Source organism: Mus pahari, chromosome 10, assembly GCF_900095145.1.
Source record: "Mus pahari chromosome 10, PAHARI_EIJ_v1.1, whole genome shotgun sequence".
In the NCBI taxonomy this organism is placed as follows: domain Eukaryota; kingdom Metazoa; phylum Chordata; class Mammalia; order Rodentia; family Muridae; genus Mus; species Mus pahari.
Genome location: NC_034599.1, coordinates 26,970,593 through 26,987,811, shown reverse-complemented (window position 1 = coordinate 26,987,811; position 17,219 = coordinate 26,970,593). Strand labels below are relative to the sequence as shown.

Genomic DNA, 17,219 nt, shown 5'->3' with positions numbered 1-17,219 from the left:
CATCTGTGTACATGCAGCACACTGCTTGGCTCACTGGTTAGAACACTCATAAGTAAAGCACCAGGTCCAACTTGAGGCACTTCCCAGCAAATAACCGCAGCAAACAAGACTAATCACACAGAGTCTGACAAAGACAGATGTGTACCACCCACGCCTACTCCACAAGGACTCCTCCTATGCTGGGCCTCAGGCTTTCAAAAGCCCTAAACCAAGCTGGAAGTAAAGGAGCACACCTTTAACCCCAGCCCTCAGGAGGCAGAAACAGCAGGTCTGTGAGTTGGAGACCAGCCTGGTTTTCAGACAGAACTTCTGGACAGCCAGGGGTACACACAGAAACCCTATCTGGAAAAAACAACAACAATAACAAATGGATCAGCCCTTCCTATGGCTACAGTCCTATAAGGCCAGCAGTTCTTAGAATCTACAGGATGTGTCCATATCCAATCTATGTGCCTTCCCCTTGACTAGGACCCCAAAACTGCTCACCTGCTTGAAGTGTCTGCCCAGACCTGTTCCCTGAGTTGGTTCTCTCAAGGGTACCAGCATGTACAGCTCTAGGCCACATCCCTGGTACAGGAGGCTAGAGGAGAGAGAGTACCAGGTCAGAGGCTAGTCCCCTTTACTTCACAAGATCGCAAGCCATCTAAACTCTAACCCTGATCCAAGTCACTGTAGGCAGGCAATGGGATTCCTTCTTCCATTAGCTTGATTTATAACTTCAGATTTTGGACATTCACCAAGAGAACTTCCCCAGAATGTTAGGTATGGACCTAGAAGAAGGTTTTAAAATGCTGATATATGAGGAATAACTGAAGAAAAAAAACCTACACTTAACCTAGAAAGGGGAAGGGCTACTAAGAAGAGAGAAGGAGCAACCACCTTCCACAGGACAGCGAGAGAGCTTGCCAGGGAAAGCTAAACAGACCTGTGTAATGTTAGGAATACAGGGAGCTGTGCTCTAGTGTAACTGAATAAAAGTTTTTTCAGTTTTCTTTAGCAAAGTTTTTAACTTTTTTAAAAGATTGGGGGAGGGAATCGACAATTAGGAGCACGTGTTGCTCTTCCAGAAGACCCAGCTTTGACTCCCAGCACCCAAATGGTGCTCACGCCCATTCTTAACCCCAGGTGTAGGGAATCTCATGCCCTCTTTTGATCTCTAAGTGCACCAGGCCCACATGCAGTGCATAAACATACATACATATGTACATACATACATACAGATAAAATACACACATAGATAAAAAAATAAATTAATTCTTTTTTATAAATAAAAATAAAAGGATTTGATCTGGTGGGCTGGAGAAATGGGTGTGTAGGTAAAGTACCTGCTATGTAGACACAAAGAACTAGAAACCTCAAAGCCCACTAAAAGAGCTAGGCATGACAGTGTGTGCCTATTACTCCAACACCAGAACTATAAGCAGGTAAATTCTAGAGGCTCACTGGCCAGCCACACTATGTCAGCTCCAAGTTCAGTAAGAAACCCTGTCTCAACAAATATGGTGGGGACTGGCAGAAAAGATACCAATAGACCTATGGCTCCATGTGTGCACATTCACATACACACACACACACACACACACACACACACACACACACACACACAAGGAAGCCAGAAACCAGGCGTAATGGCTCATACCTGCACTTGAGAGGAAGACAAGAGGATCACAAGATTAACCTGGGATATGTCAAGAGATCCAGGCTACCCTGGGCTACAGAGAGAAAAAGTCTGTTTTCAATTCTAACCTCTCCCAACAGAAAATGAACACTTGTTCTTTGAGAAGCTTATAGAGAATATGACTATAAACTAAATCCATAATCAAATAAAAATAAAGTGAAAAGGTTTTGGAGAAGAAATGAAGCCCAGGAGATGTGGTGGGAGCTACACGGGTAACCATGATGGCCTCCCTGGTGGAGAAGACAGACATGCGCAGATCTGGGAAGAGGAAGCACCCTTTTCTTCAGTTCTATGCACTGAACCTAGGGCCCTGTGGTCTTATCCCTTGAAAACAGCACATTTTAACCAAAGGGAACAGCAAGCACACATACCTAAGAAAGTATATGCGTTTTCTTTACTGGGATAGAAAAAATGAGTATCATCCACTGCATGCCTATGAAAACAATGGAAATCAGTTAGGGCGACACCACCAAATGATGACACCAAGTGCAATGGGACCCACTCACTGCTGGTGGGATGTAAGATAGCAAGGCCGCTTAAACAGGCAATTAGACTGCGTCTTGCGAAACTAAACACACCCTTACCAGTCGGTCCTAACAACTGTGCTCGGTGGTACTGCTCAGAAAAGATTTGAAAATAGATCTACATAAAACCTGCTCATGGTTGTTTATAGCAGCTTTATTCACAATTGCCAAAACTTGGAAACAACCAAAATATCCTTTAGCAACAGAATGCATAAATGAATTGTGGTGCATCCAAACAACTGAGTATTATTCATTGCTAAAAAGAAATGAGCTATCAAGCCACAAAAATACATGTAAGAACCTTAAATGCATTACTAAGTAAAAGAACCCAGTAAGAGAGGGTGTGTTAGAGCTGGGAAGAGGGTCCAACAGTTAGGGGCACTGACTACACAAGTGGAAGGACCTGAGTTTGCATCCCAAGACCCAGATTTTCCATAAATGACTATCTGTGGGGAATGGCCACACACGGGCTATAACTTCAGCACTGTGGGAGGTGCTGCTGAGCATTGCTGAAGCTTCTTGGCTGCCAGCTTAGCTCCAGATTCAGTGAGACTCTGCCTCAAGGGAATAAGGTGGAGAATAACAGAACAGGACACCCAATACTCTCCTCTGCCATGTACACATGTGCACAGGTACGCACACCCATGCACATACACATGAGCATGAAACAGATGTACCACGTGACACACACCACACACACACACACATACATGCACACACATACACACACAAAGAGAAAAGGGGTGAGGCTACACAACACATGATTCTAACTATATGACATTCTGAAAAAGTCAAAACTATGAAAACAGTAAAAAGACATGCATCTATTAGGGAGAAGTACATATGCAGAGGAACATGTACACAGAGGACTTTTCAGCAGTGACACTGCTCTATATGGTATAATGGTGAATACACCTTTCATTACCATTTGTACACCAAGAATAAACAAACCATTTTAGATAATGTGTTGGTACGGGTTCATCAACTATAATAAATGGACCATAATGGAGCTGTTAGTTAATGGAGCTGTGAGATGGCGGAGTAGGGAAATTTTTATAGGACATTTCTGACCACATACTCCATTTTGTTATGAACCTAAAAAAATCTGTCTACATTGCTCAGCGGTAGAGTGTTTGCCCACCATGTATAATCCATGCATCCTATCTATCCCCGACCTCACTAAATAGACTGACTGATAAACCGACAAACTAAATAGTCTTTTAAAAAGAAAGGGGTGACTAAAATCATTGTGACTATAATGTAATGACCAAGACAAGCAAGGAAGAAAAGTGGGGATCTGACGATGTGCTACAGACGTGCTGGACTACACACTATGTTATAGTTGTCTCTGTTCTGTATTCTGTAGGATGCTTAGCAGATCCAGCCCTCAGTCCACTAGGTGCCAGAAGCAATTCCAATCTGTCCCTAAACACTATTCAATGTCCCCTATAGGCAAAACCTTCCCTGATAGAGAGCCACTTACACCGGTCAAGCTGAAGGCTTTGCTTCTGTGCTAAAATTTTATGGTTTGCCTTCTGTACTAAGTGTATTGGAGTCATGTAATAGGAGAATGTTAAGATGTGACAAACATTTATCATTACTTTGGCCCCTGTGATAAGGAATGTAAGGGAAAGGACAGAGTCTGGAGCAGGGGCAAAGAAATTTTTGGCAGGTTTCCAAGAGAGAAAATAGCTTAGCCTACATTGTTAGCAGTGAAAGAAAATTAGGATGGGGTCTGAACCAGGCTGTACCACAAGGGTTAAACTTGGAGAGCCTTAATGTTCAATACAGAGAAAAAGTCAAGGGTGACTCCACGGGGTTTGGTCTTCACAGTGGATGATGTGGCACACGGATGACTTAAAAGACAAAGAAGCTATGAAAGGAGAGGAAGGAGGAGAGGAAGGAGGGGGAGGAAGGGGAAGGGGAAGGGAAGGGGAAGGGACCCACAATCTTGTTTTGTGCATGCTTCCTCAGAGGTATCTAACAAAACCCAGAAAGAGTTTGACTAAGATGGGTTTAACATTCAAGATGTGTCGTGGGTTGAATGAAAATGGCCCCCATAGGCTCATAGTGAGTGGCACTATTAGAGGGTGTAGCTTTGTTGGAGTAGGTGTGGCCTTGGAGAAGTGTGTCACCTGGGGTGGGCTCTGAGGTTTCAGGAGCCCTAGCAGGCCCAGTGTCATTCTCTCTTCTCGCTGCCTGTTGATTCAGATATAGAACTTTCTGCTCCTTCTCTGGCACCATGCCTGACTATACACCCCAAGCTTCTCACCTAAACAATATTGAACTAAACTTCTGAACCTGTACATCAGTCCCAATTTATGCTTGGCTCTGTAAGAGTTATCACTTGCCATGGTCACGATGTCTCTTTGCAGTAAGAGAAACCCTAAGACAAGGAAGGAGGGACCAGAAATGGGACTCAAGTGACCTCTAAACTATAAAAATGGGTGAGTCACCTGAGAGCCAAGGACATTCCAAATTTTCAAGCAGGAATAAGATAAGAGTAAAAGGTACAGAAAATCAAAAGGTGTCCCTTGACAGCAGCTAACAAGAAATGTCACAAGGTATAGGCATTCAACAGGCAAGATACAGGAGACTGCAAGGGCCTGTGGATGCAGCCCTGAGGTAGAGTTCTTGCCTGTTGTGTGTGTGTGATCTGGCTTCTATCCCCAGAACTGAAAAACAAATAAATGAATAAAATTCCTTTTTGTTTTGTTGTGTTGAAATATAATTTTCCTTTGTAACCCTGGTTGGCCTGGATATCACTAAACCAAGCAGGGCTCAAACTTGTGACAAGCATGTCTCTGTTTTCTGGATGCTAGGACAATAGATGTGTGCCACCACATCTGGAAAAAAAAAAAAAAAAAAACCAGTATGCTCTTCCACATTAGCTATGAACTGACTATGCAGCTGAGGTTGGTCTTGAACTCCGGATCCCCCTGCCTCTGCTTACTATGTGCTGGAACTGTATAGATGTGTTACTAAACCTGGTGCATTTGTATATGTACACCTATGTACACACACACACACACACACACACACACTCAACATCTCATTTGTACCAGCCTTCTATCTATGAAGCCAATGATTACCTCTAACCCAGACCCTCCCACATGAATGCTGAGATCAGAGATAAGCGTCGCTACACTGAGTTTGTTTGGCACTAGGGATCAAACCCAGAGCTTTATGTACACTGGGCAAGCACTTTACCAACTGAGCTACATCCCCAGACTAAAATTTACAAGACATTATCAGTGGGAGGGTGGAATGAGAGCACCAAATGATCAAGCTAAAGAGAACCAAGTAGGAAAGGAGAAACAACCAAACAACTCTTCAGAGTCTCTGCTGCAAAGAGAACAAAGCAACTGGGCAGCAGAAGGCAGGCTGGGTAAAAGTCAAGGTGGTTTGAAGCAGGCGATTTATCCTGTTCCGGTAACAGTGACTGGAAAGAAAAATATTACTCCTCGCTCACTATCACCTCAAGAAAATGAGAGGCCCTCAGCAAGAACATGGCCCCACTACCAAAAACGATCAGGGACCTATCTTACTCACCCACTGCCCTCTAAAGAAAAGCTCTCAACTACAAGGTTGAGTAGTACATCCCAACACTGTGTGAACATGCCACATTCTCATCCACAAAATGAAAGAAGAGGAAGTGGAAGGCAATTAGCTTCCTCTCTAAGGCCGTGACCTAGATCAACCGTGCACATCCATTTAGTCAGAACTGAGTCAGTCACATGTCCATGTCTAGCTATCAGAAAGAGGCTAGGAAATGCAGTCAAGATAAAACCTGAGGGAGGCTGAAGGAATGGCATCTAGAAAACAATTAGTTCCAGACTTGCCAGTGAAGTAACCTTGTATGCCTAAGACACACAGGACTGCAGATGAGAGCGGAGAGGGGGAGGGAGAGATCTGAGGATTAAACTCAGTCAGAAACAGGGTCACTTCAGTCTCTCATCACTTCTCACATGCCTGCCTTCTCAGAAGAAAGGCTGCCCCCTTTAGTGTACTTCTAGTAAAGTAAAGGTGAGAACACTTGTATAAGCATGAAGTCCTGAGTTCAAACCCTCAACAGCCAAGGACACATGCCAAAGATGGGCAGAGCCTGCAAGTTTGCTGGCTAGCCACTCTAGCCAAAATGACAATCAAAGAACCTGTCTCAAAGAAGTAAGGCAGAGAATAATACAAATACCATCAGCCCCCTCTGGCCCCTGTGTTCTCATATGCGGCCACAAATACCATACACAAGAGAAACAACGTTACACAAAATTTTTAAAATTTCGTAACTTCTGCCTTCCATCATATGGGCTGGACTGAGCAGTTCTCACATAGGTACTGACAGACTGTTTGAGAGTTTCTACTTCTCAGCCCAGGAGAAAGTAACCAAAGTTCACAATTATACAAAGTTCACAGTTACACAGCTCCTGATGCACATATTCAATAAGACAGGCCACAAAACAGCCTCATCCCACTGTCTTCTCGTTTCATTTTAAACACTCCTAACACAGCTCCCTAGGACAGAGACTCCAAGACTCCTTCTTTCTTACCTATTTTCCACTGCAGTCACATCACACAAGATCTGCAGATGTACTTGATGATGGCTACCGATAAGGGAGATTTGGTTTCCCTCATTCTGGAGTGAAGACCACGACTGATCGTGAAGGACCACAGATACAGTCAGATGACCGGGGTGCCGAGTGGTAGGGGGGACAGAGGGAGGGAGATTGGGAAGGGAGGAGAAGAGGAGCAGGAGGAGAAGCAACAAATTTTGGGTCAAAAAAGATCTCAGAGACCTCCAATCTGACCTCTCATTTTGTATCTGAGAACAATGAATCTGAGAGAGACAACCATGGACTCAAGGACACAAACTGCTTTCAGCAAAGTCAAATAAACACCTAGGTTCTCAAGCGTTCAGGCTCAAATCTGCTCTCCCTGTAAAAGCAGCTTCTTCAGGGGAGGGAGGGCCAGGGTTTAATACTCTGGAGGATGACTGAATTAATATAACAGATTCTTTAAAACCACGGCAAAGGTTCATCAGAAGAGTCCTTTGACCGTTTGCAATGAAAAGAGGCACAGGGTGCAGTCAGATGACCTGCCCAGGATAAAGACTTGGCTGCAAAAAATAAAGATCTTACTGTTGCAGACAATGAATGGGATACGTACTTCCGAGTTTCCCCCAGCCTTGCTTACAGACGGCCTGAATCTAGTCTAACATTTTCTAATGGTGGTAACATACCTTTGTTTTCGGTATATACCACCTCTAAAGAGCCAAGATTAATGGGATACAACATTTAAACAAAGCTAACAGGCTGGAGAGATGCCCTAGCTGTTAAGGGCTCACATTGCTCCTCAAGAGAACCCAAGTTAACAGATCCCAGTACCCCCACCAGGCAGATTATAACTACCTATATCTCCAGCTACAGGGGAAGCGATGCCCTCTTCTGACCTCTGGAGCATCCACAAATGTGGCATACACATACCTCTAAATAAAAATGAAAAATAAATCTTTAAGAAAGGAAGAAAAGCTAGCCAAAGGCTGGCCATAAGACAAAAACTTGAATTATTTCTAAAAATAAATTTTTCTAGTTCATGCCTTCTGTGTGAGAAATTAAGCCAAACACCATATTTCTCACTTTGGCTTGCCTATCACTGTAAGATTACAGTGAGTACCTTTAAATACCAAGGACGAGCCCTTGCCCAGGTATACTGTGAAACTGTAATTATTTTATCAGAGCCTACTACTTTAGTCCCTTAGGGAATATTTCTATTCAACCTTCATCTGCCAGGTTAAGAAATCTCTGGGTCTGCTGGGTTTCTACCTGAAGAGAGAATGCTACCTCATATTAGGCCTTTTCATTGTTAAGCACTAGAACTGTCACCTACCAGTTTTGCAGATGCAGAGTATTGCCCCACTATGGAAAACCACTCCACCGCCAACCCACCAGTCTACCGAGGGCAGTGTGGGAACTTTTCACCTCCTCTACCTCCCCTGGTTCATCTCACTTCAATTAAGGATCACACAAGGCCAGGCAACCACATAATTTGCAGGACTGCAAAAGCCATAGTGACCCCAATTCTATTTTGTTTAATTCTATCAGAACAACGGTCTTTTTCTGTTTGCTCATTCTTCCATGGGGATTAACCCTAAACAAATCAGTATTTGGGATGCACATCCTATTTCTAAACTGTAAAATAAGCCAAATACTTACGAAAACAGTTTAATATCAAAGTCTCTAAACAATAAAATAGTAATAATACTAACTTTTACTATTTTAACTCCAAAGAGATATTACAAAAATGTTACTGCGAATCCTAAGAAATAGATTACAGAGTCCACACAGGGACAGTTATCTTCCCTGGCCTAATTAAAACAGGCCTTTCTCACACATCTTTCTTTTAAAAAAAAAATGCCAGTACTAAAATAGAAGTGGTGTTTAAAGTTCACCTAGCAAGCTTCGCATATTGCTAAGAAATAATCAAGAAGCAGAACCTCTGAAAAACAGATACATTTTTCCCTTTTCTCTTAATTATCTGATATATATTTATATTTAATAAATATGTATTCAAATATATAGGACATATTTTAAATTATTCATTGTTAGCTCCTAACTAAACTACCAGTTTCAATATAAGAGAAAACTCTATAAAATTCCATGTAGCATTAATACTGAAGGAGAAAAAACTCTGTGCTCAAAACTTTTATAGCATTTCAGACTAGAATTTACAGCTATCATGTTCACTTACTTAGTAGTTACTGTTTACTCAACATTGTCAAAATTTGACAGGCACCATTCATTTAATCCTCAGGCCAACTTCCTAAGGTAGATAGATAGTAACTATACCATTTCCTAGTTACAATGGAGGCACCCAAATCACCAAGATATGCAAGAATGCAGGACCAAATGTTATAAATATCGCAATGAACATTTAGACACAGGTATATCTAGCTCCAAAATAAAATTTAGTGCTGATCCACAAGTCAGAACTTAGGAGGCTGTGACAGAAAACAACACCTGAGCTAATTACAGCAAAAAAAAAAAAAAAAAAAAACTGTCAAGTCCTAAATCAGGGGTTGACAAACTTTTCTCAGCAAAGTGATTAGATGATAAGGACTTTAGGGTTTGCTGGACTCACTGCCTCCAGAAACAATCAATCAGCTCTACTGATGGGTGCCAAGTCAGCCATCAACAGCACATAAAATAAATGAATGTGACCATATCTCAGTAAAGCTTTTTCTTAGAGTACTGAGGATCAATCCCAGGGTCTTACACAAGCTAAGTCAGGGCGCTATAATTGAACCACTGAGTGAGAGCCCCAGCTCCCAATAATTCTTTAAATTTTCTACAACTGAGCCACTCCTTGGTCAGCAAGTCTCCTTCTCTTAACTCTTGAGTCATTCAGGTCTGTAGCCTGCATTGTACCAATCCCAACCTAAATGATGCAGAGGGCAAGAGAGATGACTCAGTCAATAAAGTACTCTCCATGCAAGCACGAGGACCCAAGTTCAGATCACCAGAATATACATTTAAAAAAAAAAAATCCCTGGGACCCACTGACTTGTCAGTCTAGTCAATAGTAAGCTCCAGGACAATTAGAGACCCAGTCTCAAGAAATATGATGGACAGCCCCTATGAAATGATACCTAAGGCTGACCTCTGCCCACCATACACACAGACATACCTACAGGAACATATACATCCATAAATGTAAACAAACACAAGCTTTGTTTCTTAGAGTGCTAGGGCTCAAACTCTGGGCCTTCAACTGCTACGCAAACACACTATCTTACGTATATAACCTATAAAATATCTTTATGACTTACATACTCTTACTTGTAAAATTCTTGAATATTCCCTGCCTCAAAACAAAAACAAAAACAAAAATTCTTGAATACTTTGAATACTCTAAAGAATCCCAAAGTCTCAACTCACTTAACCTTTCTGAGAATAACTAAAAATTCTTAAAAGTCCAAAGCTAGTTTTTGCATAAGACTCTCCTCAAAAATACTTAGCAGAAGAGCTCAGACCTAGACGAAATCTAACCCTTCCTGTTCTTTATCTATATTTTGTAAATCACTTTTAAAATATTTGCCAAAGGCTAGGGATGGAGCTCAAAGATAGAACATTTATTTGCCTAGCATGCAAAGATCCCTGGGTTCAACTCCTTGTACAACAAGAAAAGTCAGATTAATAAACACTGTGGCAAGCCTCCTTACCAGGTGAGAAAGGGCGGTATTTAGCAGTGTTTGTGTGTATTAACAGTGCCTCCTTCCTCATGACAGCTTTCACAAAGCATTGCCACATGCTGTCACCTGACCCTTCACAACTATATAAAGACAGTACAAGCTTTCCCACACATAGTTCATATTCTTAAAAAAAAAAAAAATCTGAAATGACAATTGTGTCCCAGGAAGGTATGATGCTATCGAGCTGGTCAGTTTTGTACTGCCAACTTGACATAGAATCACCTGGCAAGAGGGAGTGCCTCTATCAGCATGCCACCACCAGGCATATAGTCCTGGTTTGGTTATAAGAAGATGGACAAGCCGTGGGGAACAAGCCAGCAAGCAGCATTCCTCCCACTATCTTCTTCCGTCCCTGCTGCCCTTTTCCTGGGCTGGCTTCCTTCTCTCCTAGTTTATTTTTTTTTTAAATATTTATTTATTTATTATATGTAAGTACACTGTAGCTGTCTTCAGACACTCCAGAAGAAGGAGTCAGATCTTGTTACGGATGGTTGTGAGCCACCATGTGGTTGCTGGGATTTGAACTCCGGACCTTCGGAAGAGCAGTCGGGTGCTCTTACCCACTGAGCCATCTCACCAGCCCTCCTAGTTTATTTTGATTCATGTTTTATCACAGCAACAGAAAAGTTACTAGAACAGTAATTAAGTAGCAGAACTATAGCCATGGCCTGTCTTCAAGTCCACTTGCCTCTTGACTGCTTCCATGGATACCAGATTACATGTTCATTGGTTAAACCCTTAAAATTCTCATGGATGCTAGTCTTAGCCTTTAAAGATGCTATGTTTAGTCATTTTCTTTTGCTTCTGTCTTATGAAGAAAAACATCTGCTAGTCCCTGACATTTATTAAATTCATCTATAGGAGACAGTGAGTCTATATATACTATGCAGATAATATGCCCAGTCAGTTGAGAAAGAGAATATTCTGATGGAAAAACCCTCCAATGGAGATGGAGTTCAGTTGGTGCAGTGCTGGCCTAGCATGCACAATAAACGGGGTCTAGTGATCTAAAATTGAATCAGGAAGTGGAATCAGAATTTGTTGGTTGTCCATTGCTACATATTAACCTTGAGGCCAAGCTAGAATCCCCAAGACCTTGTCTTAAGATATGAAGAAAAAAAGTCACCCAAAGAGGAAAAGGCAACAATAAAAACATCTTCAGTATAAAAGCAAAAGAAACAACGAATTAGAAAGAAGTAGAAACGAATTCATTGCCATTAAAGTCTCAGCCCAACTGTGGCTAAGCTTCTGGTGACTGGAAAATAATGTGGGGTTGGGAAAAGGAAATAAAAGGAACATAACTACTACTGGAACTCAACCCGACATCAAAGGCTCTAATGACAGCTGAGCCTGCCTTGCTGGTTCTTAGCCTCTCCCTCGGAAACAAAACTGTTATATAACTGACCAAGGTTCTTCAACTAACACTTCCTCTCTGTCCCACATACCTCTGTTGTACCCCCCCGTGTCACCCTGCCCCCATCTCCATGGGCAGGATCATAGGCAATCTGGACAGCCATCAGACCTCCAGCTGGACAAGCCTCTGTCCAAAGTGCTGCTCTATTCCAGAGACTGCCGCACACAGCACGGTAAGAACGGATTAACGGGCTTAAGCACAGTTCCAGCCTCACTTCTGGTCCTGAGAACCAGCTCCACCATAGCTCTCTTTAGGATGAATCAGACTCCAGACATCCCTGCTAATGGAAATCACATCATCATCCCTCATCTTTACAAACAACCCCATGAACAAGAATATTCAGCAAGAGGGTTGAACTCTTGAGGATGTGCTGTGGCAACTGCTGCTTCGCCTTCCCACTCAAGGCCAAGGAACAAATGTGGATCCTGACTTAGTCGTCAGTTCATTCAATAATGAAAAAAATGCATTCACCAACCATAAACATCATTACTCAAAAATATTCCCACAAACCCAGTCACTGAATCAAACTAGCAGTTTGTGGACTCCTAGAGCCAGTTACGACAGGCACCGTTTGCCTTTTCTTCCAATAGAAACACACAAATAATGGCAGTGTTTACAAAAGCAACCAATGTATCAGAAAAGTTCTGCCCATTCAGATGCACTTAAAAGGTCTCAGTCTGCGCCAAATAAAACTCTGAAAGAATGGAAAATAAAAGGGATGCTGACAACAGTGCCACGGCCCAGCTATCCATGTAGCATCATGCATTGCCTCGAGCAGTTTACAGCTTGACTGTAATTCTGCATACGATCAAGATTATAATTATCCCAATTCTATTTCCTAAAGGATAACTAGGAGACCATCCCAAGCATCCTGAGAGGTGGGCCTCCTCCTCCCACCACTTTCTCTAACCCTCAACTGCAGGTGAGGATCTAAAGGGTCCAGACTAAAGCTAAGAAATCAGGTCTGATTTTCTCCCTACAGTGTCCTCTACGCCAGGCACGAAATCTTTAACATAAATATTTACTCTAGTCAACAAAATGGGAAACGCAGTACGCGGAGAGTGACAGGGGAAGCCAGGGGCAAAAGAGAGGCACTAAGTCATCACTAATGTCCAACTGTAACAGCAACTTCAACCAATTAGAATAAGAGGGGAAACTCCACTGGAGTCCCAGAGAGCGGAGACCGCTGGCTCCGCTGCCCCTAACCGCGCCGGGGTTCCTCCGGGAGCAGCCGGGTCCCCGTGGAGGGGCGCAGTTGCCGGCCTCGGCCTCGGGCGGGAAGCGCCACAGCAGGCCCGGAGGCCGTCGGAACGCCCAGTTCACCGAGGGATGCTAACGAAAGGTGGCGGGCACGCAGCTCCGTCGCCCCGGGAGGCGGGAGAGACCCGAGATGCCCCCAAGAGCATCCGATCGCAACGTGCACGTCCTGAAGCACCGGTGCGGGCCAAGCTAGGAGGCCCCGCAGCCCTGCCCGCCGCGCGGCCCACGTCAGCGGCGCCCCCGGCCAGCCCGCCCGCCCGCGCCTTACCGAGCCCCGCGGCCCCGCCGCGCCGCCGCGGCGTCGCTTCGCGCCGCTCTCCGCTCCGTGTCTGCCCTCCGCGGGCCGGGCCCGCCGTCCTCGTCCGCCGCCGCCGCGCCTAGCGCCGGGCCGCCCAGGGCCGCCGCGGGGGCTCGGCCGGGCGCCCCCCGCGCCAGCGCCTCATCCCGCCTCGCCGCCCCGTCAGGCGCGGGGGCGCCGGCTGCGGGCCGCGGCCTTGGGTCGGCACCTCAGGCGCGCTCCCCTCCCGCGGCCGCCACGACCCCCGGGCCGCCGCCGCCGCTGCCGCGCGCCGCAGAGCCCCCTCGCCCGCACGCCTCGGGTCGCCCCCGCCCCGCTGGTCCGCGCCCGCTCGGCCTCCGCCTCCAGCGCTCCGCCTCCTCTGCACCCACGACGCCCGCAGCGGGAGAAGAGGCGCGCCACCGCGGCCGCGAGCACGAGCACGCGCGAGGAGGGCGCAAGGAGCGCGCGCACGGCCGCCTCGCGCGCGTCGAGGCCTCGCCTGCTGTTGTCCCGGGAAAGCATGTGCACGGCGGGGGGCGCGGCTGGGGGGACCGCTTGGAGAGGAAGAGGGGAGCCGAGTGGCCGTCCCGGGGCTTGCTCTTTGGCTGTCTCCCCCACCCTCGGCCTCTGCGTCCTGGTAGGGGACAAAGATTCCAGAGCCGCCGCAGGAAAAGGCATCTTCCGAGACTACGGCAGTGGCTTCTCTCCTCCCTCTGCTGACCCCACGATCCTGTCCCTGCACCCGGGAGGGGAGGGGTCCTTGCCGCGAGGCAGGAGATCCTCCGCCCGTGCTCTCTGCTTGCTTGGAGGCTAGAATGGACTCGCACCGCGTATATTTTGGAATTGAGGGACAGGGTGCCTGAAAGTTCCCTCAGTTAGCTTCTTCATCCAGAGTTCTGGACCAGCAAATTCAAAGTGGTGTAGCTGAGGAGAAGGGCAAGAAAGGGTGAAAGAGTAGGGAAGTTGAAGGCACTTGATAAGACGACAGATACGGAGGGACTCCCTAGGAACCCCCTGAATGGATGCCATAGCCCTTGATTCTTCCCGTGGTTCTTTTGTTCCGCCTCCGAAGGCTGTACAGCACTTCCACCTGCAACGACCATCAAAATGACAAAATGCAGGAGAGATAGCTGGATAGTCTGATTTTCCTCTACCGCAGTTTCCATCACCCCCTTTTTAAATCTATATACCTTTTAGTCCTTCTGACTCGTTCCATATCTAAATGTTGGGGGCAAGGGGAGCAGTTAACCTATGTAACTTGCTTTTATGTCCAAGCCTATTAATGCCAAATACTGCATCATCTAATGTCACTGCAGTGATTGGGTCCACTCAGCATTTAGTCATTTCAGTGGGAGTCATTGAATGTAAAACATGGCCTTGACCGCAATTAGCTGAATTTCAAGGGCACACACAAACCAGGATTTCACCACATCCTGGAGAGAAATTAGAGAGTGTACAGTAATGAACATGTACAGTAATTCCATTTTCCTGACAGTGTCAGTAGAACCAACGTTTCTTTAGGGTAAATATCCTACATGTTTTCTGGCATAGAACAAGGAAAGCGATGGAATGAGGATGGCAGAGACACAGACTAGGGTGGGAAACATCAAGAAGCCATATTTGGTAGATGAACCTCAGCCCTCTCCTGGAAGAGGAGTCTTGAGGGTCTTCATGAAGAGGAGTAAACGAGGAACTCTGAAAACCTGAAATTGAAAATTCTTTCTTTTTACCAAATCCAACCTTCCCCTTTGGGTCCCAGTGAGCAATGTCTACCCGAGGCACAAGAATGAATCCAGTAACTTGTGTTGGTCTGGGGATTTGGTGAGTGTGAAAAGTGACTATCCTGTGATACCCGAGGCAGTCAAGAGAGGTAGGAGAACTGGGTCACCACAGGAGACCAGTTTTGCCCAAGGGCATGGTATATTGGCTACTCTCAGCTCAGATCCTCCGGAGTCTATCTGCATTCCAGTCAGAAAGACTTCATGTCCTAGATGGATCCAGCTTTAGGCTTGGGTGATAGATAAAGGCGATAGGGTTTAGGATATATATTTTTTACTTTAAATCTTCTTAAATGTTTTGGTAACTGTACTTTTATTTGTATTTTATTTAGTTCAAAGAAAGAATGGATTCCAGGTGTTTTCCAGACACCTGAGAGGTATAGGCAAGTTCAGGGATTCTGACCCTCCTTTATCTATTGTGAGCCACACTCCCTCCCCCTGGAAAGAATCATCCAAATGACCACTGTGTCAGTGCTTATCATTGCTTAACCTGCGTATTAACCGAAGGCTTGACCACTGGGCAGTTCTACTCCATCTGACCTTGGTGTTCTAGATACTTACAGTAATCAAGTACCCCTGTCTTCCTGATATCCTCAATGACTAAATTTATAAATCACAAAAATTGCAGCATTCCTTAAAAATAAGAATTAAAAAAGAAAAAAGAAAAAGTCTATCCAACTATAAAACAAAGCTAAATGATAGGATTTGCTTTCTATGTGTGACTCGCTTCAGTATTTACAAGGAAAGAGGAATGCATACCCCACCCCAAGCCATTGGATGCCTCAGGCTGGTCTCCTCTCTCAGCCTTGGCACTGTCATCATCCAGGAGGTGGCATCTGGGCTCCCTCCCTGCATCTCGGATCTGTTGCATTGCAGTCCTCTCAGGGCTTAGAAGCAGAGTCACAGTGCAGACAAGAAAAGCCAGCCAAATAGCAGCCTCACAGATGACTGTAACACTTACCTAACCTTGAGTTGTAGAGAGAGCCCGGGGAACTGAGCAAGGGAGAGAGAGGAGCTTATTTAAATCCCAAAACTGAATACTCAACAGCTGGCTGGAGACAAGCAAGTTCTTAAGAGTGGTCCAAGCTTAATAGAGAATTTTCCCAAACTGACAAATGACATTGCTTTGCATATTTATTTTTCTGACCAAGAGACCCGGCTCCATATTACATTCCCATTCTAAACGGGGGAGAGCAACAAATGAAGTTTGGTTGTTGTTGTTGTTGTTGTTGTTGTTGTTGTTGTTGTTAAACATTTGCTATCAGCTGGGCGTGGTGGCCCATGCCTTTATAATCACAGCCCTTGGGAGGCAGAGGCCGACAGATCGCTGAGTTCAAAGTCTATAGATGGAATTCCAGAACAGCCAGGGCTACACAAAGAACACCCATATTGAAAAATAAACAAACAAACAAAAAGATTCGCTAACTGAAACATTTCTCCTAGCCATTGGGGGACATTTTAAGGACTTATGGTGTCCTCTTCACTGGGGTTTGACAAATCTGGGTGCACTTGAAATGATAAGCTTTTCATCTTCTCACCCATCACTTTTCTCCCACAAAGCGGTTTTTCTTTCTTTTTAAACCATGACACCAGCTGCACCTGTCTGCATGTTTGCTTTTGAATCATTCAAGTCCTTTGTCATCCCTCTGTCCCCTAGTAGTCTAAATGTTGACTTCAGAGCTCTGACCTTGGGCTTTTCCTATTCTTTTTCCACACTCCCATCCTGGGCAGTCTCCAGCTTCAGGCTTTAAATAGAACTCCATGCATTGACTTTGACCTCTCCCAGAGCTCCAGACTTATATATCCAGCTGACTCCCAGACATCTATGCTTGGATATTTCAACATTGATGTATCTGAAACCAAAGATTTTTTTAAAGATGGGGTCTCTCTATGTAACTCAAATGCAAACTCATTATGTAGCTCAGGCTAACTTGGAACTCACAATCCTTCTGCTCCTTGAGTCCTGGGTTTACAGGTATGTACCACCATAATGGTCAGCTTCTCTCTCTCTCTCTCTCTCTCTCTCTCTCTCTCTCTCTC

The 17,219-nt window shown here is 45.0% G+C and overlaps 1 protein-coding gene across 3 annotated transcripts in view; it reads right to left on the bottom strand.

The window, feature by feature from the left end:
- Arhgap32 (Rho GTPase activating protein 32) overlaps positions 1-17,219 on the bottom strand; it is a 231,681-nt gene that overhangs the window by 201,840 nt on the left and 12,622 nt on the right. For 2 of the 3 annotated variants that reach the window (XM_029543771.1, XM_029543773.1), the window contains exon 1: positions 13,390-13,446. The exons of the other annotated variant lie outside the window; for it this stretch is intronic. The gene's annotated coding sequence lies outside the window, so the exon portion shown is untranslated. Of the gene's footprint in view, positions 1-13,389; positions 13,447-17,219 lie in introns of those variants that run through there. 3 annotated transcript variants of the gene reach the window in all.